General features: G+C 38.1%; 2 long non-coding RNA genes across 12 annotated transcripts; one reads left to right on the top strand and one right to left on the bottom strand.

Annotated features, from left to right (window-relative positions):
- Positions 1-550: 550 nt before the first annotated feature.
- LOC110916454 lies at positions 551-22,358 on the bottom strand. Of its 6 annotated transcripts, XR_004883597.1 has the most exons (11): positions 22,240-22,358; positions 22,053-22,133; positions 21,568-21,687; positions 21,252-21,481; positions 19,698-19,847; positions 19,273-19,384; positions 18,549-18,667; positions 18,362-18,481; positions 1,024-1,235; positions 891-915; positions 551-800 (listed from the first exon to the last, which is right to left on the bottom strand). It is a non-coding gene; the product is annotated as an uncharacterized LOC110916454 (long non-coding RNA). The 6 variants fall into 6 exon arrangements; XR_002579774.2 differs by having other exon boundaries at positions 891-1,235; XR_004883593.1 differs by having other exon boundaries at positions 902-1,235.
- Positions 2,190-7,254, top strand: LOC110916453. Of its 6 annotated transcripts, none has more exons than XR_004883592.1 (7): positions 2,196-2,505; positions 3,887-4,072; positions 4,360-4,469; positions 4,982-5,054; positions 5,961-6,240; positions 6,387-6,512; positions 6,990-7,254. It is a non-coding gene; the product is annotated as an uncharacterized LOC110916453 (long non-coding RNA). The 6 variants fall into 6 exon arrangements; XR_002579772.2 differs by having other exon boundaries at positions 4,360-4,488; XR_002579773.2 differs by having other exon boundaries at positions 2,197-2,505; positions 4,982-5,008.
- Positions 22,359-23,665: the final 1,307 nt, after the last annotated feature.

Here is a 23,665-nt window from a genome sequence, read left to right as displayed (position 1 = left end):
AATCCGAAAACAATGCAATTGACTTACTATAGTCAAAATAACAGAGTTTGCCTTTAACAAATCATTCAATAACATAGTTGACTTTCTATAATAATCTTTTTTATATTTTTCATACGTTCGTATCAACATGAACTTGACATTTATATATAAATAAGCTTTATATACAATTTACTAAATAAACAACCATATGTACAGCTTGCTAATGCACAAAATATACCATGATCAATCGTTCGGGCTTGCGTCTAAGTGAGGTCAAGTGATCAAAAGTATACACCTCAAGTCATATGTTCTATAAACTGCAGCTTTTTAAGACCTCAAGTTGAGATTGAGAAGTTCGTACGTTTTTTGTTTATGATGAAAAGGATAGTTTTGCCATTTTGTTAGAGTGGGGAAATATGTAATTTAAATTTTAGGTAGGGTAAATGTTAATTAAGGTTTTAAATACAAGGATATATGTAATAATCCCAAATATTTAAACTAAGCAATCACATTGTTAAAACGTGTCTGCACCAACATGCTCTCCAAGACAACAATATCTACACCAACAAAAAAACTAAACATCATTCATTTTTAATCATGCTCAATTGTACGAAGAGTAATAGCGCATCAAACAAAAAAATATTTTTTTTCAATTTAAATTCCAGTAAGTTCTCATGCTTCCATTTAAGCTTGACGACTCAGAACTGAACCGACTCTAACATAGAACCGAAAACTTCTGCTCCGCGATTTTGGAGGGTCAGGTCAATGGTTCTCGCAGGTCGGAACCACGAAAAGCTCACCCCTAGACTCATTCATTCAACCTAAAATCAATATAAGACTAATAGAGTAGAGTGTGAGGTTGGTTCAAATATAACAATTGATTAAATAAGCTAAAATGAGATGATACGTACAACTGTCATACCTTCTCCACTTTTTCTTGGTATAGATTTGTTCAGTAATATGCAGTCAAAAACAACAAATTTGGATTAAATGAGTTGCAAAGACAGCAAAACAATAAAAAAGAGAAATTAACTATTCGTCCACCTAATATTAGCTTGTGTCAAAGTTGAAAGCTCCATGTTTGTTTTTTCGGTGGTCTCGGTTAAACGCTATAGAGCTTGCATGTCTTTTGGTAGATAAATACTCTCGTCTTTCTTGAACTTTGTTGCAAGCGTAATGAGGAAAGAACATCCATGTCATGGCACCCTTTTTTCGTTTCCTTCTTCATTCAGAGAGCTCGGCCCCACTGCAATCACCTACACACTTTCAATGCATACAAATATGTAGTTAGCAGAAGGTAAAATCAAACACCTGTTACGTATTAATGATGACAAAATGAACGGGCCGAGCTGGTCGAGTGATCGACAAATTTCATTATAAGAATAACGTGATACTTGTGATTAACATTATTTTTGTAATAATCTTTACGCGTCAAACGAAAAAAATCCAACATTTTTTAGAAATATATATACAAAGAGAAAAGTATGTCATCCCATTAAATTCTATAGATAACATTCCTATTGGTAATAGGTATGACCATTCCATCTTGAGCGTTTCCCAAATCTTTTCTTCAACAGTTTAGAGATGGGAAAAAACAAAAGAAAACTAAAATATAAGTTATCCAAATAATCTATAATAATCCAAAAAACAAAAACAAACAATTAAAGATGACCTCACGGCCTTGAACAATATCACCATAGAGAATAGCTTGGCAAATCGTCTATATATAAGAACTTTAGCATAAGCACATCCCACCATGTAAACACCAAACCCATTAACTAATAAAGTATATCCCTTGATTTTTTTTCTCTCTAAAGGGATTTGTAGCATAATCGTGATGAGAATCCAACACATAATAAGGCGTCTTCAAGTATTTCCCTTGATTTTTGCTCTCTAATGAGATTTGTAACATACACTTATGTTTTCACATTTTGATAACAAATGCTAGCTTAAAAAATTATAGACAACATCTAAATTCTATCTGCATATATATAAAGTCAAATCTTACTAATATAATAAATCAAACCTTCTAAATCCAATGTGTCAACACCACATGCCTTCTCATTTTCTCTCTCCTAGGTGTCAACTTGTGAAGCCCCTTCCCTAATTATATCCTATGTGTCATTTTGTTAGAATTTTGATTTTTTTTATAAAACCTAAAGGGAATGGGCGGCAATTGACATAAGTAGTGGAACTTTTAAAATTTGAATGACACTGCAAAAATTTATTGTCTGCATTCCCCTAGATGATCAGAGCTTCTCCTCTCAAAACTCATCTCTCTCTCTCTCTCTAATCTTCACTATTCTTTCTGGGTAAACATCAACGAGAAGCACCAAATTTCTCCATTGTTATTCTTGCAACTTATCTGGATTCCAAAATAGTTGAGCAACCGTCATCAATTGTCAGCAGCGGCATTATCTCCGGCAGAGGTGTAACCACCGGTTTTCATACAGATCCGGTGGTTGTCACTAGATTGATGAGGTTTTGGTTGGGATTCGCGACTTGGTGAGATGTGCAGGTTATAAGGTAAACATATTTCTGTTTGTGTAATGTGATACGAGCCCTAATTTCCCCTTTTCAGTCTCCCTCTCTTTGTTCTCTGATTTGGATGAAACCCCAAAACTTGCTTCTGTATCCCCAAATCAACATCAAGCGAAAACCCTAATCTCGCAATCTGGTCACGTTGGTGCTTGAAGCATGAGGGTTTGTTTCTTTTTGTTCAAACCTTTGTTGATTGTGTTAATCAACTTGTGGATCTGGTGTGTTTGATGTTTGATTCTTGAATTGGTTACCTAAAGTTTGTTACTTTTATATAATTTCAAAAGAAGAAAAAGATAGTGATTTGTGTTGTGTATATACATTTCTAAAAATTGAGATGTTATTTGATTTCAAGATGGCATTTTTGTTGCTTTCTTGAATCTTTTTCATCCATAGAAGAAAACCCAAGTTGCATTTTTTATTACAGTTTTTGGGTTTATAGTTTTTCAGTTTATTAGTTTCTTGACATAGGATATGTTATATAGGTTATATAACAAGAATTGGGTTTTGATATGTGATGGGAGTGTCTGATAATATTTTTGTAATCATATATGACACACCAATAGTTTATATCATCTAAACTATTGGACAAAAAAACTTTTGGGTCAATCCCACCTGTTTCGATCCACACCAATGGACAAAAAACTTTTGGGTCACTTCCATAGAGCACAAAGGTATATGATGCTTGATGAACATGTTCTCTTGCACACTAGGTCTTTGACAAAATGACAAAAAGAGATTTAGTATCATGGAAAGTGATAAATTTGAGTGTATATTATTTTGATAGTTGACACTTTATAGTGAAACTGGTTTTGTTATTTAATTCTTTAGTTAAACCGTGTGATTTTATTACAAGTTATTATTAGTATGTTTAAAGTTCAGCCGTTTAAGTTTCTATCAATATGATTTGTCATGTTGTTTAAAAACATAAACAAATCCTCCAAGATGACCCATTTTGCTTTGGAATAAATATGAACGTGTATGATAATCTCAACGTAAATGAATTCTATTACAAGTCTCGGCATTTTAAATAGATCTTGAATAGAGTCTGTAGAGGTATGGCTAGATTTAGGCATGTGGAGAAATGTTCAACCACCAAAAATCTCCACTTTGTATGGTCTAAAATTCTTAATTTGGTATAATATATCTGATACAATAAGATTAAAGTAAAAGAAGTTATAGATAGTTTATTAATGTATGCATAACTAGATAGACTTCTAAGTTTTGATATTATTCTATTGGACGATTTGGTGGTTGGAAACTTGAGTAGCGAGGCTAGGTATCAAGCTTGATGCGAACAGGGGAGGATTCATTTGATGTTTTCCGATTCGTGTGATATTTAATGTGTTTTTGTGTTTCTGTATATAAGGTTGGTGACCAAGATGAAAAGCTGGCAGAAGGTATAAAGCTTTAGCTGGGGTGTTCGAGAGATTTACTGAGAGACCAATCAAAGTGGTGATATTGTTGATAGTTCGGGTTCGGCTACGGATGTGGCGTTTTCGAATAGTACGAAAAGGGTGTTTGAAGTTGCGGTTGAGTATTCAAGAACTATGGGGTATTAGTTTATTGCTCCTGAACATATTGCTATTGGTTTGTTGACTGTTGATGATGGTAGTGCTGGCCGTGTTCTTCAAAAGCGAGTTGATCATGTTTAGATTATAGAGAATGAGATGCATTAGAGTTTTATTTGAAATATTTGATAATATAGTTCGAATTCGGTTTTCGAACGTACATGCTGGATGGTTTTATTGAGAGATACTTTTAAAATTATTTAAATTCATGTTTTGGAACTGTTTATTACAAATTATGTAGGTTGGTTAACTGTTTCTTGATTTTGAACAGGAAAATAAATAAGAAGAGTGCAGGACTGGGGATGAAACATTTCGATCTTAATTAAGTGGGAGAAGTAGAGTTGCCGCTGTTCATAACCAGTTTGAACAGGCTAATTGTTTGTAAGTTTGTAATAAAGAGGTACTAAATTGAAAATTTTAAATGTGATCTTATACGATATATCATTATTCTAGAGATCAATGAACTGTAAGTCTATAACCCTTGCATTTCTTCCATATAAACTATTAAGTTGGGTTGAATTTGTTCTTAGTTTTACATGATAAACTATTCTTGCTTTTAACTGGTTTCATAGATTGACTTGTAATCAAAATCACTGATTTTAGTATGTGGTTTTTAAACAAATAGATTTTCAAGAGAACAGGTTTGTTGACCCATGGTTTGTTATGTTTAAGGATGTGTTAATGTATAATGTACTATATTTATGGAATCTTCGGCACCGGTTTTGATGTGAATAAGGATCTATTGACTGAATTAAATCGCGAATGACCACCAAATTTTACGGCTTTATGATTATTTTTATTTTCATGCAAGTAGTTGGAAGTAATCTGATGGTTGATGCAATATATGTGCTTTTTCTATTAATTTATTAATTAATTTCTTTAAAATTTTACAGGAACGCATCTTCATCCTTAGTGAACTGGTTCGTGTTATCTTATATAAATTTCAAATATACAATAAATAATCTGGTAGGTAGCCTTATTTTACCATGGCCAGGCAACATGTTTGTTTATTAGCACCATTAGCAGTTGGCACAAAGGGTTTGGGGCCAGGTTGGGTAAAAGGTTCGATACCATTTACTTATAGACATGTATGTTGATTCTATGGGTCATGTTTTATCTCTAGCGCCAAATGGGTTAATGGGGTTGAAAGTCTCGTGTAGAATGTTTTTAAGCATACAACCTACTAATTCGTTTATAAAAAAATAAATTATTGTTGAGTAATAACAGAAAGAACAAGAAGGACGCAATTTTCTTTATTCCATTAAAATGAAAGGTTTGGCCTTTTTAATTTATAAATATTGCTCAATTTGTACTTCAAACGTTACAGAATTAATCAGCCAAATTAAATTGTGTTACAACTTAAAGTACAATATTTGACTTTATAAAGTCAAATTCACTTTATTTTTCTGTGTTAATGTCAAAATGCAGCTAAGAAATCCAGTTTTGGAGTATGATGAGGATACTCATGTTGATTATACAACCACAAAGTATTGAGGTTGACTTTACAAAGTCAACTCATTCGGCCGGCTCAACCATTTTGGTGGCGTAAAGCAAATTCAAAAACTTGAGGCCTTTTTCCGAAAAAAAAACCACTATTTGAGAAAAAAACCTCTTTTACCCGGGCTTGGGACCGACAAAATAAACTAAAAGGTTTATTGTTGGCGAAGTTAACTTAATCTTTTTGTATTTTTATATATTTTTTGTATGTGTAAAGATAAGTTCAGCACAATCCAAATATCATATATAATTTTTTTTCAAGTTGGAGGCCCTATTGATTTGGAGGCCTAAAGCCCAAGCCTCAAAATACTTGGGCTTGGGCCGGCCCTAATTCTAATGCATGTCATATTTTTCTTTCTTGATGTCAAAATGCAGTTAGGAAAACCAGTTTTGGAGTATGCAACTGATTTAAACTCGTGGGCCGAGTTCTTTTGGTCTCATGGACTTATATCGGATTCGACATATAAATTGTTCACCTCTGTATGTAATTATTCGCTATGTGAGTGAATATTATAGAGATTCGGTCTCTCCAATATGCGCAAAAGTTTATAGTGAAGTAAGCCGCGAAACCAGTAGATTCGTGGACAAATATGATGTCACTCTCGATGTTTGTATTCCGTCGGCACTCTCACAGTCCAAGATCATTGTTCCTCAGGTACATATTGTTTAGTAACAAATTGTATATCAATAACACAATTAAAAAAATGTTTTTTTTTCATAAAAATGGCCACTTGATTCTTAAAAAATGTAGACACCCATATAGAGCATTATAAAAGTCTTGATGTTATGTTGTGTTTGCAGCAAGTAACCGAGAGGGTCGATGTTTGTGTGGAAGATGAAACCGTTAACTATCTTAACCGACGCGGTGTCCGTAGAGCGCTGCATGCGCGTTTGGTTGGAGTACGGAAAATGGGATGTTTGTAGCAAGTAAGTTTCTGTATATCGCTTTGCAGACCCGTTTCACTTATAAATATCTCATTCTATACCTATTGCTAATCTTTTTGACCCGTAAACAGCATCCTAGACTATGAACTGCTCAACATCGATTTGATTAGGATTTATTTTTATTTAGATTTCGTTTTTTTTTATGAATTAGTTTCAGTTAGGGCTTTTGACCCTCAGATTTATTACATTGATTTGTTCAGACTAAGGTTTGTTTTTGATCAAATGTTTTCATTGATTTGATTTTATCCATCGCATAGTGCTAAACTATTCGACACGATATTGGATTAGTTGCTGTCTAGGATTGCGACTTTAGAGTTGAAGTCGCCATCTTATATGACGACTTTACTTTGTAAGATCCAAAATGAAGAAAAGTAATTTTTATATTTTCGCTGCCAAAGTCACGACCTTAGTTGGTCGACATCACTCTGGATGATATAGTTTTTGTTGCACATACAACAGAGATGATGCAGTTAATGGAATGGCATGGATGAGAGGTGAAACCAGGGACCGAGGACTCAATTCTCTAAATTATTAATCAGCTGGCATTCTTCCTTGGAGAAAACAAAGACTCGATCCGTTGTTCCGTCCTCCTTTTAATTGTATTTCCATTTTGAATTGTTTATTTAAAGGTACTCAACTATTTTTAAATTGTATTTCTACTTTATCACCAATTTATGTAACAATATGCATAACTGGACATCAAATGAAGATCTTTGTTGCACAAGAATATCTTGGAAGCATACATTCATAAGCACTAACGCACTACATCACTATCAGTCACATTCATTTTTATTTTTTTTTCCTTTCTAAATAATGTAAACTAAAGAATTAGTTTGATGTGTATGAGTTTATATAATATTTTTATTATGTGATTAACTTTACCCGACCCGAATTGTTAATTTGACTCGATTTTTGTCACACCCCCAAAATCCACCTGCGGATAACACCCGCTTCGAGGGCGTGACTGACCAGGATCCAGCCACCAATTATACCGAATACTTAAGTTGATAACAAAAGTAATACTTACTATTCATAAGCTTAGCAAATATTAAGTTCAGAGTTTTAAAGTTTTAAGTTCCAAAACAGTATTAAGTAGCGGAAGCATAAGTACGGTAGGTTAAAACAAAGTTCATGTTTCAAAATAAGGTAACACCCAACACAAGGGTGAATAGACACTACACGTTCCCAAGCTGCAAGCTCCATCGTCACTGGTTACCTGCAAAGCATGCAGTAAGGGGTCAACAATAATGCTGAGTGAGTTCACTAGTTGTCCAGCTTTAATTACCAAAAACTTTGTTTCACCAGTTAATTTACCCGTTTATACTTGCCCTGGGGAGCTACCCCAAAAGTTAGCGACTAAACTGTTTTTCCAATACCGAACACTAGGTAACCGTTGCGTATCCGCAGGATGCCCCGATGTCAATGTTCTATCATCATTGACGAATTTCTGAGTACATTAGTTCACGACCGTCCCAGACCAGGGCACGGTGTGAGGCTGGTAAACACCTAAATAGCGCTATCAACTAATAACCCGTTCGCCTAACCCGGCGACTAATCGGTATTTGTAGTAGGGACTTGAGTGATAGAGTTTCGTTTAGTGCCGTTAGTTGCAATCCGTATAAACAGTAATTAACCAAAAGATTTCCCAATACCCGGGAAGGAAAAGTAAGTTTTGTTCCCAATAACTAGGGAAGGTATGTAAATGGTATCCCCTTTTACCAGGGGATAGGGTTGTTAGTCTCGTGTCCCAAACCACCGGGACGCATGCTTTTAAGTTGTGAACTCACCTTGGGTTGCTCGGTAGGTTTAGGTTACTTGACAATCACGTTGGTCACCACGTCCTAACATGGTTACCGGCATAGGTCAGGTTCGGTGTACAAGCATTTACGAAAAACACATACAAGGCACGTAACATACATACAGGTAAACAGTCAACAGCAACACAGCAACGCTTAGTTCACTTAACAGATAGCCCAAGTTAACACAGAATGGCCCAATAACCAAAATGGACAGCCCACTCGCAACCAGCTGGTCTCGAGTCGCAACCAGGTGGTTTCGGCTTGTCACGCTGTGGTTGCGAGTCGTAACCGTGGTCTCGAGTCATCATGCTGTGGTTGCGAGTCGCAACCGACGTAGTCTCGAGTCGCAATCACGTGGTTTCGACTTGTCATGCTTTGGTTGCGAGTCGCAACGGTGCGGTTTCGAGTCGGAAGGCTGTCGTTGCGAGTCGTAACCTGTCACTTTCATGTACACGTGATGATGCAGGTGCATCAGTCCCTTTTGTACCAAGAATTCAGGCCCATTTTAGGAAACTACCAATAAGGTTTCACTAACACTTTGCCAAAGCTGAATACTAGTAAAGATAGATCAAACTTTGCCATTTTTACATCTTCAAGTCATATTCAAACAAGTTCATCCTATCTTCATATTTTTCTAGGGTTTTCATGCCAATATAAACACATATTTATGAACCGAAAATCACACATTTAACAAGATCTTGATGCTAAACAAGAAAACATACATTATAGCCGAAAATCTTATGCTAAACATCATCATTCTTGCAAGAAACAAAGAAGCATAGTGTAGTTGGCTATGAACACTTGTAAACTACCAATATCATGTCATTTTTAGTCATGTTAACACATATTCACAAACTTTACAAAACATCCTAATAATCATGCATAAACTACTAACCAACCATTTCTTAGTTCATACAACATACATACATCTTATACACAAAAGATAACCCACAAGATAGCACTAACCGGTTATGAAAGGAGGAGCCGAAAACAAAGAAAAGAGAACCGAGAAGATGGAATGTCCGAGTGATAGTCTTGACCGAGTTTCTTGTCCGGGATCTTTGCTTGAACCGAAAATAGGAAGGGATTGGGGTGTGTTGTTGAGGGTTTCTAGTTGAGAGAGTTTGAGGAGTGTTTGTGTGTGTAAAATGGAAGAAGTGGGGGAAAGGTGGGATATATATACAAGGGGATGTTTCGGGTTGGGCTTGGGGGTTTCGGCCCAAACCGGTTTCGGCTCAACGGCCCACTCGAGACCGAGTGGCCCACTCGCAACCGCCCGGTTGCGAGTCATGGTCTCGGGTCGTGGTCTCGGCTCTATTATATATTTATATATAATGCACATACACAACACATATCAAGTAAAGTCACGTTTCCATTTAATAATATTTATATACACAAAATATTACAAGGTGATCGTTCGGAAAAACCTCGAGTGTCACATTATCCCCAAGTTTTAAGAACTTTCGTCCCGAAAGTTGAAGCAGCCACTGCCAAGCTAGTGTGTTTTAACGGGGTGTCACATCATCCCCCCGTTAGTTTGGAATTTCGTCCCGAAATTCGGTTGTAGCTTTAGTGCTGGGGTTTTCGTTTGGGAATAACTGGGGATACTTGGACTTCATCTGGTCCTCCCGCTCCCAGGTAAACTCTGGGCCGCGCCGTGAGTTCCAACGAACTCGCACGAGGGGTATCTGGCTACGTTTGAGGGTTTTGATTTCTCGATCCGTGATCTCAATCGGTTCCTCAGTAAAGTGTAGCTGTTCATCAATCGTCAGTTCCTTAAAAGGAATCACAAGTGTTTCATCCGACAAACACTTCTTCAGGTTAGACACGTGAAAAACATTGTGCACTGCACTCAGCTCTGCAGGCAGGTTCAATCTATAAGCAACCTTACCGATTTTCTCGGTAATTTCGAACGGTCCAACATACCGTGGATTCAGCTTGCCTCGTTTACCAAAACGAACCACACCCTTCCAGGGTGAGACTTTAAGTAGAACCCGGTCCCCGACCTGGAATTCTAATGGTCTCTTACGCTTGTCAGCGTAGCTTTTCTGACGGTCACGAGCTGCCGCCATGCGTTGCCTGATCTGGGAAATCTTTTCCGTTGTATCTACCACTAGTTCTGGGCCTGTGAGTTGACTGTCACCTACTTCCGCCCAGCAGAGAGGTGATCGGCATTTACGACCGTACAATGCCTCAAAAGGTGCCGCCTGAATACTAGTGTGGTAGCTGTTGTTGTAGGAGAATTCTACCAGCGGCAAATGCTTCTCCCAGTTCTTGCCAAAATCGATCACGCATGCTCTAAGCATGTCTTCCAGGGTTTGGATGGTGCGTTCAGACTGCCCATCCGTTTGCGGGTGATAAGCGGTGCTCATGTCCAAACGTGAGCCAAAACATTTGTGCATAGCTTGCCACAACTCGGAAGTAAAACGAGCGTCTCGGTCGGAAATAATAGAAATTGGCACCCCGTGCCTGGAGACTACTTCCTTTAAATAGATTTCTGCCAAGGTTGAGAACTTGTCTGTTTCCTTAATGGCCAGAAAGTGTGCAGACTTAGTCAATCGATCTACTATCACCCAAATAGTATCATTCCCACGTTGGGATCTAGGTAGCCCTGTAACAAAATCCATGGAAATCTGTTCCCATTTCCATTTCGGGATTTCGGGTTGCTGCAGTAGGCCTGCTGGTTTCTGATACTCGATCTTGACTCTTGCGCAGGTCAAACATTTGCCAACATAGGCGGCTATGTGGGCTTTCATGCCAGGCCACCAGTATGTGGTTTTCAAGTCGTGGTACATCTTATCTGCACCAGGATGTACTGAATAACGGGATTTATGAGCTTCGTCCATCACAAGCTCTCGTAGGTCTCCGTAAAGTGGGACCCAAATGCGCCCTGCCACATAGTAGGCGCCGTCTTCTTTCTGTTCTAGTTGCTGCCTCGATCCTCGCAGGGACTCAGCCCTGATGTTTTCCGGTTTCAGAGCTTCAACCTGAGCATTTCGAATCTGGGTAGGGAGACTAGACTGGATGGTAAGTTGTAATGCTCGCACGCGCTTTGGTATAGTGTCCTTTCGGCTGAGGGCGTCTGCCACGACATTGGCCTTGCCCGGATGATACTTGATGGCGCATTCATAATCATTCAGAAGTTCGACCCATCGACGTTGTCGCATGTTTAGTTCTTTCTGCTTAAAGATATGCTCGAGACTCCTGTGATCGGTATAAATGGTGCACTTGGTACCGTACAGGTAATGTCTCCATATCTTAAGCGCAAATATCACTGCTCCCAGTTCCAAGTCGTGTGTGGTGTAGTTCCTTTCATGTGTCTTAAGTTGTCGAGAGGCGTAAGCAATAACTTTCTCGCGTTGCATCAACACGCAACCGAGTCCATGAATAGACGCATCGCAGTAGACCACAAAGTCGTCAGTGCCTTCAGGTAACGAGAGAATAGGAGCACTGCAGAGGTTATCCTTAAGCCTCTGAAAAGCAGATTCCTGTGCTTCATTCCACTTGTAGGTGACGCCTTTCTGAGTGAGTGTAGTGAGGGGTTGAGCAATCTTTGAGAATCCCTGAATAAATCTGCGGTAGTAGCCTGCCAATCCCAAGAATTGGCGAACTTCAGTCGGAGTCTTAGGGGTAGGCCAATTCTTTATAGAGTCGATCTTAGCTGGGTCGACGTGGATTCCATCCTTGTTAACCACGTGCCCAAGGAAATGAACTTCTCGAAGCCAGAAGTCGCATTTCGAGAACTTGGCATACAGTTGCTCATTGCGGAGGAGTTCGAGGATAAGGCGTAGATGCTGTTCATGCTCTTCCTGACTTTTCGAGTAGATCAAGATGTCGTCTATAAACACGATCACAAATTTGTCGAGGTAGGGTTTGCATACTCGGTTCATAAGATCCATGAACACTGCAGGGGCGTTGGTCATTCCAAAGGGCATAACGAGGAATTCATAATGACCATAACGAGTTCTGAATGCAGTTTTGGAGATGTCTTCATTACGGACCCTTAACTGATGGTAGCCTGATCGCAGGTCAATCTTAGAGTAGTAGCTCGATCCTTGCAGTTGATCAAACAAATCGTCGATTCGCGGGAGAGGGTAACGATTCTTGATGGTAACCTTGTTCAACTCACGATAGTCTATGCACATTCGGAACGTGCCATCCTTCTTCTTAACAAAGAGTACCGGTGCTCCCCAGGGTGACGAACTAGGGCGGATAAACCCTTTATCCAAAAGTTCCTGTAGTTGTGTCGAGAGTTCCTTCAATTCTGCGGGGGCTAGTCGATAAGGTGCACGAGCTATAGGCGCTGCTCCGGGAGCTAGCTCGATTTGGAATTCGACCTGACGATGGGGAGGGAGTCCAGGTAATTCCTCAGGAAATACCTCGGGATAGTCGCGCACTACTGGAAAGTCTTCAATCCTCTTTTCCTTTTCCTGCGTGTTGGTAACAAGTGCTAGGATAGCGGTGTGCCCTTTTCGTAAATACTTCTGGGCCTTCAAGAACGAGATAACGCCAGAGATTTCTCCACTTTTGCCACCTTGTACAATGAGGGGTTTGCCAGAACGGCGAGGAATACGAACTGCTTTCTCTTGACAGAGGATCTCTGCGCGTTGCTTGGATAACCAATCCATACCAATAACGACGTCGAAGCTTCCAAGAGTAACAGGGAAAAGATCGATACTAAATGTCTGACCAGACAACTCTAGTTTGCAGCCTTTGACAACATGGGAGGCCTCGATGTTTCTACCATTAGCTAACTCGACGATATGAGGAGAACTTAGTAACGAAAGCGGACGCTTAAGCTTCTTACTAATACGTAGGGATACATAACTAGCATCGGCACCGGAATCAAATAACACAGAAACATAACGATCATCGAGTAGGAACTTACCCGCCACGACATTGGGGTCATTCCTTGCTTCACCAGCTCCAATCACGAAAGCTCTTCCTCTAGCACCATTCCCAGCATTGTTGTTCTGATTGTTGTTCCCAGCTCCCTGATTATTGTTGCGGTTCTGATTCAGTTCAGGGCAATCCTTCTTAAAGTGCCCCTCAGCTCCACACTTAAAACATGCCCGGTTGTTTCCCTGCTGCTGTTGCTGTTGGGGTTGTTGCTGGTTCTGTCTAGCTGGGAACTGACTTCTACAATCCTTGGCCTCATGCCCCATTTTGTTACATCGCTGACACTGGCCCTTCACACACTGCCCGCTGTGATGTCGATTGCACTTGTTGCACTTGGGGTGGTTTCCACGATAGCCACCCTGTTGTTGAGCGCCCTTGTTGTTTTCGGTTTTCCTTTGCTGTGCTGGGGCCTGAGTGGGGTTAGCATCCTTGCTTTGACTTCCTTCCCACTTACGCTTGCTGTCACTAGAAGTTCCGACAGTAGCACTGATCCTTTTGGGCAACCGGCCCTCTTCTACGGCTTGATCAGTGAGTTTGTGAGCAAGTCGAACAATCGGCTGAATGGTAGTGTGGTTGGCTGAAGTGACATGGCTTCGAATCTCTGGAGCCAAACCTTTGATATACAGTTCGATCCTTCGGTACATTGGTCGAGACATGTTTGGGCAAAGAGCAGCGTAGTCATTTGACAGCTTGGTGTATGTTTCAATTTCCGACCCAACCATCTTGAGTTCATAGTACTCATTCTCAAGCTTGTGGATGTCATCCCGGTGACAGTATTCGTCCTTAATCATATCCTTGAAATCCTCCCATGCCGTAGCATTTGCAGTTTCCAAACCAAACATCTGAATCTGCGCCTTCCACCAAGAAAGCGCGCTTCCTTCAAGCGTAGCAGTAGCAAACTTCACCCAGTTCGCAGGGGGACACTCGCAAACAGCAAAAACAGCTTCAATTTTCTCAATCCAATGCAGAAGACCTATGGCACCCTCAGTGCCGTTGAAAGGGAGAGGCTTGCAATCCATGAAAGTTTTGAAAGTACACACTGGTGGTTGCGCAGGTGCATGCTGACCTATAGGGTGAGAAGCGAAACGTATAGGTTTAGAGGCGAAAAGTCGATGTGGCGGTAGGACCTAAACATCCTAAAACAACGAGCTTACCTAAAGGGTGAGCTGCAAAAGCCGCAGCCACTGTGTTGAGCAGGTTAGTGAACTGAGCCTGCGTCATGTTAATGTTTCCTCTTCCGCGTCCACTCATTGTCTTCATAACCAGAAAACACAGTATGAGTGTGATGTCGTAGTGTAGCGAGAATGAGATAGAAGAGAGAGGTGTATCTATCTAGTTTAGGCACACTAGTACGTATAGCATAACAGGAAACATAAAGCAAACAAGTAAACACTGGTCCGAGCTATGAGGTCAAATGTGTCGAGCCTTGCACTTGGAGTGTAGTGTCGTTACGAGTCACGGGTTATAGTCTGGTTTTCTCCAAAAAGATTTTCCCCTTTTTAAAACCAAGTTCACTATAACCAATGGCTCTGATACCAATCTGTCACACCCCCAAAATCCACCTGCGGATAACACCCGCTTCGAGGGCGTGACTGACCAGGATCCAGCCACCAATTATACCGAATACTTAAGTTGATAACAAAAGTAATACTTACTATTCATAAGCTTAGCAAATATTAAGTTCAGAGTTTTAAAGTTTTAAGTTCCAAAACAGTATTAAGTAGCGGAAGCATAAGTACGGTAGGTTAAAACAAAGTTCATGTTTCAAAATAAGGTAACACCCAACACAAGGGTGAATAGACACTACACGTTCCCAAGCTGCAAGCTCCATCGTCACTGGTTACCTGCAAAGCATGCAGTAAGGGGTCAACAATAATGCTGAGTGAGTTCACTAGTTGTCCAGCTTTAATTACCAAAAACTTTGTTTCACCAGTTAATTTACCCGTTTATACTTGCCCTGGGGAGCTACCCCAAAAGTTAGCGACTAAACTGTTTTTCCAATACCGAACACTAGGTAACCGTTGCGTATCCGCAGGATGCCCCGATGTCAATGTTCTATCATCATTGACGAATTTCTGAGTACATTAGTTCACGACCGTCCCAGACCAGGGCACGGTGTGAGGCTGGTAAACACCTAAATAGCGCTATCAACTAATAACCCGTTCGCCTAACCCGGCGACTAATCGGTATTTGTAGTAGGGACTTGAGTGATAGAGTTTCGTTTAGTGCCGTTAGTTGCAATCCGTATAAACAGTAATTAACCAAAAGATTTCCCAATACCCGGGAAGGAAAAGTAAGTTTTGTTCCCAATAACTAGGGAAGGTATGTAAATGGTATCCCCTTTTACCAGGGGATAGGGTTGTTAGTCTCGTGTCCCAAACCACCGGGACGCATGCTTTTAAGTTGTGAACTCACCTTGGGTTGCTCGGTAGGTTTAGGTTACTTGACAATCACGTTGGTCACCACGTCCTAACATGGTTACCGGCATAGGTCAGGTTCGGTGTACAAGCATTTACGAAAAACACATACAAGGCACGTAACATACATACAGGTAAACAGTCAACAGCAACACAGCAACGCTTAGTTCACTTAACAGATAGCCCAAGTTAACACAGAATGGCCCAATAACCAAAATGGACAGCCCACTCGCAACCAGCTGGTCTCGAGTCGCAACCAGGTGGTTTCGGCTTGTCACGCTGTGGTTGCGAGTCGTAACCGTGGTCTCGAGTCATCATGCTGTGGTTGCGAGTCGCAACCGACGTAGTCTCGAGTCGCAATCACGTGGTTTCGACTTGTCATGCTTTGGTTGCGAGTCGCAACGGTGCGGTTTCGAGTCGGAAGGCTGTCGTTGCGAGTCGTAACCTGTCACTTTCATGTACACGTGATGATGCAGGTGCATCAGTCCCTTTTGTACCAAGAATTCAGGCCCATTTTAGGAAACTACCAATAAGGTTTCACTAACACTTTGCCAAAGCTGAATACTAGTAAAGATAGATCAAACTTTGCCATTTTTACATCTTCAAGTCATATTCAAACAAGTTCATCCTATCTTCATATTTTTCTAGGGTTTTCATGCCAATATAAACACATATTTATGAACCGAAAATCACACATTTAACAAGATCTTGATGCTAAACAAGAAAACATACATTATAGCCGAAAATCTTATGCTAAACATCATCATTCTTGCAAGAAACAAAGAAGCATAGTGTAGTTGGCTATGAACACTTGTAAACTACCAATATCATGTCATTTTTAGTCATGTTAACACATATTCACAAACTTTACAAAACATCCTAATAATCATGCATAAACTACTAACCAACCATTTCTTAGTTCATACAACATACATACATCTTATACACAAAAGATAACCCACAAGATAGCACTAACCGGTTATGAAAGGAGGAGCCGAAAACAAAGAAAAGAGAACCGAGAAGATGGAATGTCCGAGTGATAGTCTTGACCGAGTTTCTTGTCCGGGATCTTTGCTTGAACCGAAAATAGGAAGGGATTGGGGTGTGTTGTTGAGGGTTTCTAGTTGAGAGAGTTTGAGGAGTGTTTGTGTGTGTAAAATGGAAGAAGTGGGGGAAAGGTGGGATATATATACAAGGGGATGTTTCGGGTTGGGCTTGGGGGTTTCGGCCCAAACCGGTTTCGGCTCAACGGCCCACTCGAGACCGAGTGGCCCACTCGCAACCGCCCGGTTGCGAGTCATGGTCTCGGGTCGTGGTCTCGGCTCTATTATATATTTATATATAATGCACATACACAACACATATCAAGTAAAGTCACGTTTCCATTTAATAATATTTATATACACAAAATATTACAAGGTGATCGTTCGGAAAAACCTCGAGTGTCACAATTTTGATCCTTAAAATTAAAAAAATACATTGAATTTAGAAGATTGGAACACATATCCGGTCTTATCAATTGTATTCTTTTAATGATTCAGTTTGCGACTTATCTAATTTAAATTGATATAGAAACAATAGGTATGGTTTCTTTATACATATAACTTTTGAAAACATGTCTTTTTATTTTATTTAACGACATAATTTGATTAATGTAAATTAATTTTTCCTACCCGGGAATTTCCCGGGTGGTGCTGACTCAGGCGCTAAGAGGGTGTGACTAATTTGTTTGATTTATTTGTAAGATTTGAAACACAAGTATAGACTCCAGCAGCTGCCCCATCTTCTCTTCTGAAGATATGTATGTAATATGCAATGTGAAATGATTTATTATGAAACTATAGAACCGATGAATTGCAAATTAAAGACACCATTGTACTGAACAAGCATAAGAATGATTACTTTAAATTTCCATTTCCTAATTAGATTTAAGTAAAACTATCATACTGTTAGTGTCTATTTTCAAAGTGATAATTTTTCAGTTGCCGTTTACACATGTATATCCTGCACCTATAGCTACTCTGATCAATGAATAATGCACTTGACGAAACGAAAACTGTTTTTAAGAAGTAATTGTTCCTCCTGATGGCATCCCTCATGCTTTTTTATTCTAAAGATCAATACTCAGTTGCCATTTACTCATGTATATCCTGCACCATGTAGCAGTCATGTTAGCAAGGCGGCGTGGTAAGAAAAACACGTGGTAGAAAGGACGTTAAAGTGGTGTTTAAAAAAAAGGAAACCAATAAAATGTTAGTATGAAGAGGTTATCCAATTATAAGAAATCATATATATAAAATTCTTTTATAAATAAATTTTTTTATAAAACAACTCATAACCCGTGAAGCTCACGGGTATATAACCTAGTATACTAATAAAAAAACACTAAGTTGCAAATTTTTGAAGCATGCCTTAATATATGTAGGTGATAAATTTGTTACACCAACTTACTTACTATGAAATAAAAGGGGTAGTTCTACAAATTTTTCATTTTCGTTCTTACCTCATACACTAAATGTACTACAACTTGGTATTGACAAACACTCAATAGTATTCGTTCAAGATCAATTCCCAGTTTTAGTAAGGGGCTATTGTAAACTGATTTATGGATTGTAAGGGAACATATCTCCAGCCACAAACTAATATAGTTTAACACATAAATTCAAGATAAATCATTTTTAGTGGAAACCAATGGGTCAAATGAGTATCATCTTACTTGGTTATTAGTAAGGCCCTTTGTTGTTATTTCAATCCTCAGGGGAACACCTTCTTTTTCAGTGAGAATACTTCCAACCAGGTGAATAATTCTCTCTAAGCTCTGCTTCGACCCGAATACCTAAATCACATCAAGTGTAAACCAAATATTTTTATTTCTGTTTTAGATTAAAAACAAATAAATTTACCTATTTTTATTCCTCCACAACCTGGCAGTTCTCCGGTCTCCGCTTTTGGGGCGGGTGCTTGATCGTTGGGCTTTCCTTTTCCTCTAATGATTAAAAAACAACCATTAAAGTGTCCATACCTGCAAATAAATTTGCTTTAAAAGTTAGAACCCTAAAATGTACCTGCCACATCCTATATACACATCAAACATCCGCAAAAATAGCTTTCAAAAAGCAAATTATGTGAAAATCAATCTATCAATCAATTTTCCTGTGTAAAAAGTCAAATGCAGGCCCGTAGTTTAGTTTAAAGACCTTTTTCGTTCTAGGGGTGGATCCAAGATCTGTTACCAGATGTACTATCACAAAATGATGCAAACTGATCAAGACCCGAAAAGTCAATATTTTTTCATGTTTAAAAAGTCAAATGCAGATCCCTAGTTTAGTTTAGGAATCTTTTTCGTTCCAGGAACAAAAGGGTTTTTTAGATATGCTCTAAATATTGGTGATTCTGGTATTTTTTTTAACCAGGGTCTGCACTAACTATGCAACCTTAGCTTGTATAGAAAGTTAAAATGTTGACCATTTATGTCCAAATGGTCAACATTTTTTATGTATAAAAAGTCAAATGCAGATCCCTAGTCAAAAGCTACAATAAAGATGTTATAATCAATAGACAAACAAATCGAAAGCGTACACAACGGAATAAACCATAATGTAATCCAACCAAAGAAATCAGACATACGAAACGCATATTCACCAAAAGATTGTCATAAAGAAAAGCCATCTCCCAGAAAGAAGAGCATCTTAGTCCACTGATCAGTTATTTTCTAGACCCAGCCCCATCAATGTTATCCCTGCATTGCAGACCAATTCAGTTAAGCTATACCAACATAAGTAAGAAAGTGATAATCTATTAAAGATAAGCAGTTTGAAATGTTCATATCATCCTTTATATTATATTCGTTACCAAGATCTCTAACAGATTGTGATCAGAACTACAAATTCAGATTGGTAGTTAAACGTTTGATTTGTAACTTTTTATGCCTTACCCTATTTCCATAGCAGTTATTTTTTACGCGACTCGCTAAAAATATAATATAGCCTAGATCAAGTGACAAATAAATGGGTCAAAATTGCACCTCTTTAAAAAAGGTCGAGTTAACATACCTTATATCTTTGCATCTCCTACTCCTCAAAGGTAGTAACATATAAGGATCAAGTGTTTGCAATATCAGGTATGACATGGATTTTTTCTTTATACACAACACAAACGGGATCGTGTAAACGCCTTCCGAGTTCCGGCCATAGTTGTCAATTCTTCCATTCATTAAGACATAAACCAACCATGTTAATTTACCAATATACATAAAACTTCTTTCGAAGAAGAAAACAAATTTAAAAATATCATTAACATGAAGCAAATAGTTATTCAACTTTAAAAGTGGACGATTAAAATATAAAGATGGACAACAAATTTGAGATGGAGATATTAATAATTAAACTATACTTGAAGTTGTCAATATAAATAAACTAAATGTTCCTAATAGGTAAATCCAATTCATGTTATATAATCATTTTCTTTCTCTGCTATCACTATTAGCTCTCTAATTACATATTTTGGAGCCTAAAACCAAAATAACCTTATAATAAACCATTGGTAGCTGAACTAAGAAATCCTAATTTATCATTCCAAATTCAATAAGAAAAACAAACAAAGGAACTGCAAGTAATATAATCAAATTTCACAGTTTTGCATATAGGGATGAGCTCGGTACCAATCGATACCAAAAAATCCCCAAAAATGGGTACCGGCACTGAAAGTACCCGGTAAGGTACCGGTATTTGAATGTAAAAACTGGTAAATCCTGGTACTCAACAGGAACCGAAAGTACCCAGTACAGCACCGGTATTTGAACGTAAAAACCGGTAAATCCTAGTACCGGACCGGTACCGAAAACGCCAAAAGTCGGTATCGAATCGATACCTAAAATATTTCGGTTCTGGAAACCCAATACCATTTGCGCATCCCTAGGAATTGGCAAAGCGTGTAAAAGATGATCTTCAACGGTAAACCATAGATACTCCATGACCAAAAGAGAAAGTCCAAGGAGTCTTGCAGGAACTCGCAATATGAGTCATTTGTTAAGGTGGAGCACATGAAATCTAAATAGTCACTTTGTGTGCAACAATCTCATGTAATCACTTCGAAAATTATTTTTATGGACAAATCTACACATTGTGCATCATTGCAAATTTCAATAGTTTTCAATCTCATATCAATCAACTTTGAAATTAGTTTCATTTTCAGAATCCATAGTTTAATGAACATGAATACAATAAATCTGGTCAAACGAAGGAAATAAAAATAATCGGAGTAGAAAAAGACGAATAAAAGGATTAACCATTAGCAATAGAAGATTTCTTACCTTATGAAGCTTAAATCGTGGATCGGAGATGAGTAAACCAGAAAGAACATTAACATTTACATTCAGAAAAATGCAAGCGGGTTTATTTTAGCAATTTTAAACATGCAAAAAACACTTGTGACGGGTGGAAATAACCAGTAATTTATCAGTTCTTAAAAGCAACACTTGTAACGGGTCAACGAACACCAGACATTTATGATTAAGAAAATTAAGAATGAGATACACTCACTGTTACTAGCTGTAAACACTAAATGTACAGGATAAACACAACTGTAATTAAAATATCGTTACTTACATAGTCGCTAACCAAGCTGTGCGGTAACATGTTGACCTCTGATTGTGATCGCCATCAATTTCCCACACATCAACAATTACACCAAAACAAATGTCCTGAATCACCCACTTATTGTGCCCTAACTCAACCCAATATGAACACCACCTATTCTACAAATATCCGTTAATAGCCCCTTACGGTGTCGCAAATCGTTACTGTAGCTGTTAGAATCATCATTAAAGCCTCCAGAACTACAAAATTTCAGCATCAGTTGCTAAATCTAATAGAAACTAAAGCACGTGACCTAAACAAATCAAAAGAAGGTCGCCAGACGTACCTTTGTTCTCGAAAAATATACATGCGGCCGCTAAATCGGAATCGGGTTGTCGGAACCAACCTTGATCACCATGTACTGCTAGGATCTCCTCTCAGTTTGCAACCGATCTGCTCAAGAATCCTACCACCAAAACCATTTTTGATAAAATGAAGTAAATAATAGCAATCATATAAATTACTAATTAAAAACAATAACTCCTACTTTTAATTTCTTTATTAACAACATCATTTATAATCCGCCAATCCAAAATCTACAACAATTGCAAGTAATAACAATACCAGAAGCTATCAAATCTACTATAAAAAAACAAATTCTCTATACACACAGTCCAACAAAATATGTCAACAAACTCTTAAAAAATCATGTTAATCAAAACACATTGTTGGTTGAATCGAAATGATTCAAGTATTTTATTTCCTGTATGAAAACAAAACACATTTATTTTCAAGCTCTCTAAAAAAATTAACCAAAGAAGCTTTGCTTACCAGATGGTTGGTTGAATCGAAATGATTGCACCACCACCACCGCCGCCGCCACTCGAGTTACCACACCATTGCTTCAGAGATCTAGGGTTTCATATTAGATGTGAAAAAGGAAAAAGTGATTAACATCGATGATATCTATGGGTTAAACGATGATGAAGACCTTAGATTTAGGGTTTTGCAAGTTTACCTCTACTTCAATCATCGCTCGTTGGAAATCCAGAACTGAATCAATCAACTCAGCACCATAGATTGCTTGTCACAAAAGAAGAGATAAAACCAAAAACAATGCTTCAAGCACAAAAAAACTCGATTAACACTCAGATTAGATGAAACCGAACGAATCATGGATGAATGATAGAAGAATCATAAGAAATTGAACGAAATCATCGATGAAAGATACAAGAAATCATAGGAAAATAAGAATAGATTCATTGACTTACCAATGTTAATGACATCGAAAGAGATGGTGGTAGATTTGCTTGTCGGCGATGAACAAAATTAGGGTTTTGTACGCTTGAATGAAAGCGTGAATGAGAAGAATGATGCGTTTGAGAGATTTAGGCTAATTAGATAGTTTTTATACCCGGGTCCAAAAAACGGGTATGGATATACCACACGCGGATCCCGTGTGAAAACGTAAGGTTTCTCACATTTTTCCCGCCAAAAATCCATTGTGGTTGCACCACCACTTGACACGTGTCCCACATTTTATTCATATATTATATACTAGGTTACTAGGTTACTAGGTTATATACCCGTGTGATACACGAGTTGAACAATTTAATTTTAATAATAAAAAAAAGTTTATAAAGAATATACAAAAATCATTTGTTGTATTAATTAATTTTTGAAATAATTTTCGACTAGTCATATAAGTAGTTGTATGAGGTGGTGCACACCGGTTTTTCTTCTTTTGGCTTGAGTTCTTAGTGCCTAAAGGGAAAGACTCTTAGACCACATTAACGGCATGAACAAAAGCATTGATGTTTACACAATCAAAGTAATTTGATCATGCTAGAGGAGTTTCCATCAATCGTGACTTAACAACATAAGAAATTAATTTTAATGTTCTGTAAATGTTCTACCAAAAAAATTATAGAAACCCGTGTATTACAAAATTTGAGCATTAATTCCCCATTCCCTCCTTAACCTTCAATTTCGTATCCCAAAATAGACCAGAAAAGCAAACTAATTAACAAATATAACAAAATAAATGGCAATTTTTTTTATCATCAACCAAACCCATAATCCATATCAACAAAGTCACAATCTTTAAAACATATCTTGAAAAACTTGAACCTACCGATCGGTCTCAAACATCATAAAGAATGAATTTGAGGGTGATAAAGTAGATGCAAAATATATAAGTATTCTAGGTTTTGTAAAGACGAAAACAATAAGAAATATTCAAATTGAGATCAAATAAAACATATCAAAACTATGAAGTACTAATCACAAAAGTATTAAAATAATAACATTGAACTTACAATTATTAATTGTTTTTATAGCTTTCAACTAACACATGTTTAACATGCATCCGAAAATTGAAGTTAAAATCAATTAACCAACCATTATCAGTTTCAATTAGGTTGTTAGTAACTGGCCGATGCTAA

This window comes from Helianthus annuus, chromosome 16 (genome assembly GCF_002127325.2).
Source record: "Helianthus annuus cultivar XRQ/B chromosome 16, HanXRQr2.0-SUNRISE, whole genome shotgun sequence".
NCBI classification, from domain to species: domain Eukaryota; kingdom Viridiplantae; phylum Streptophyta; class Magnoliopsida; order Asterales; family Asteraceae; genus Helianthus; species Helianthus annuus.
This window is presented reverse-complemented; position numbering and strand designations above follow the sequence as displayed.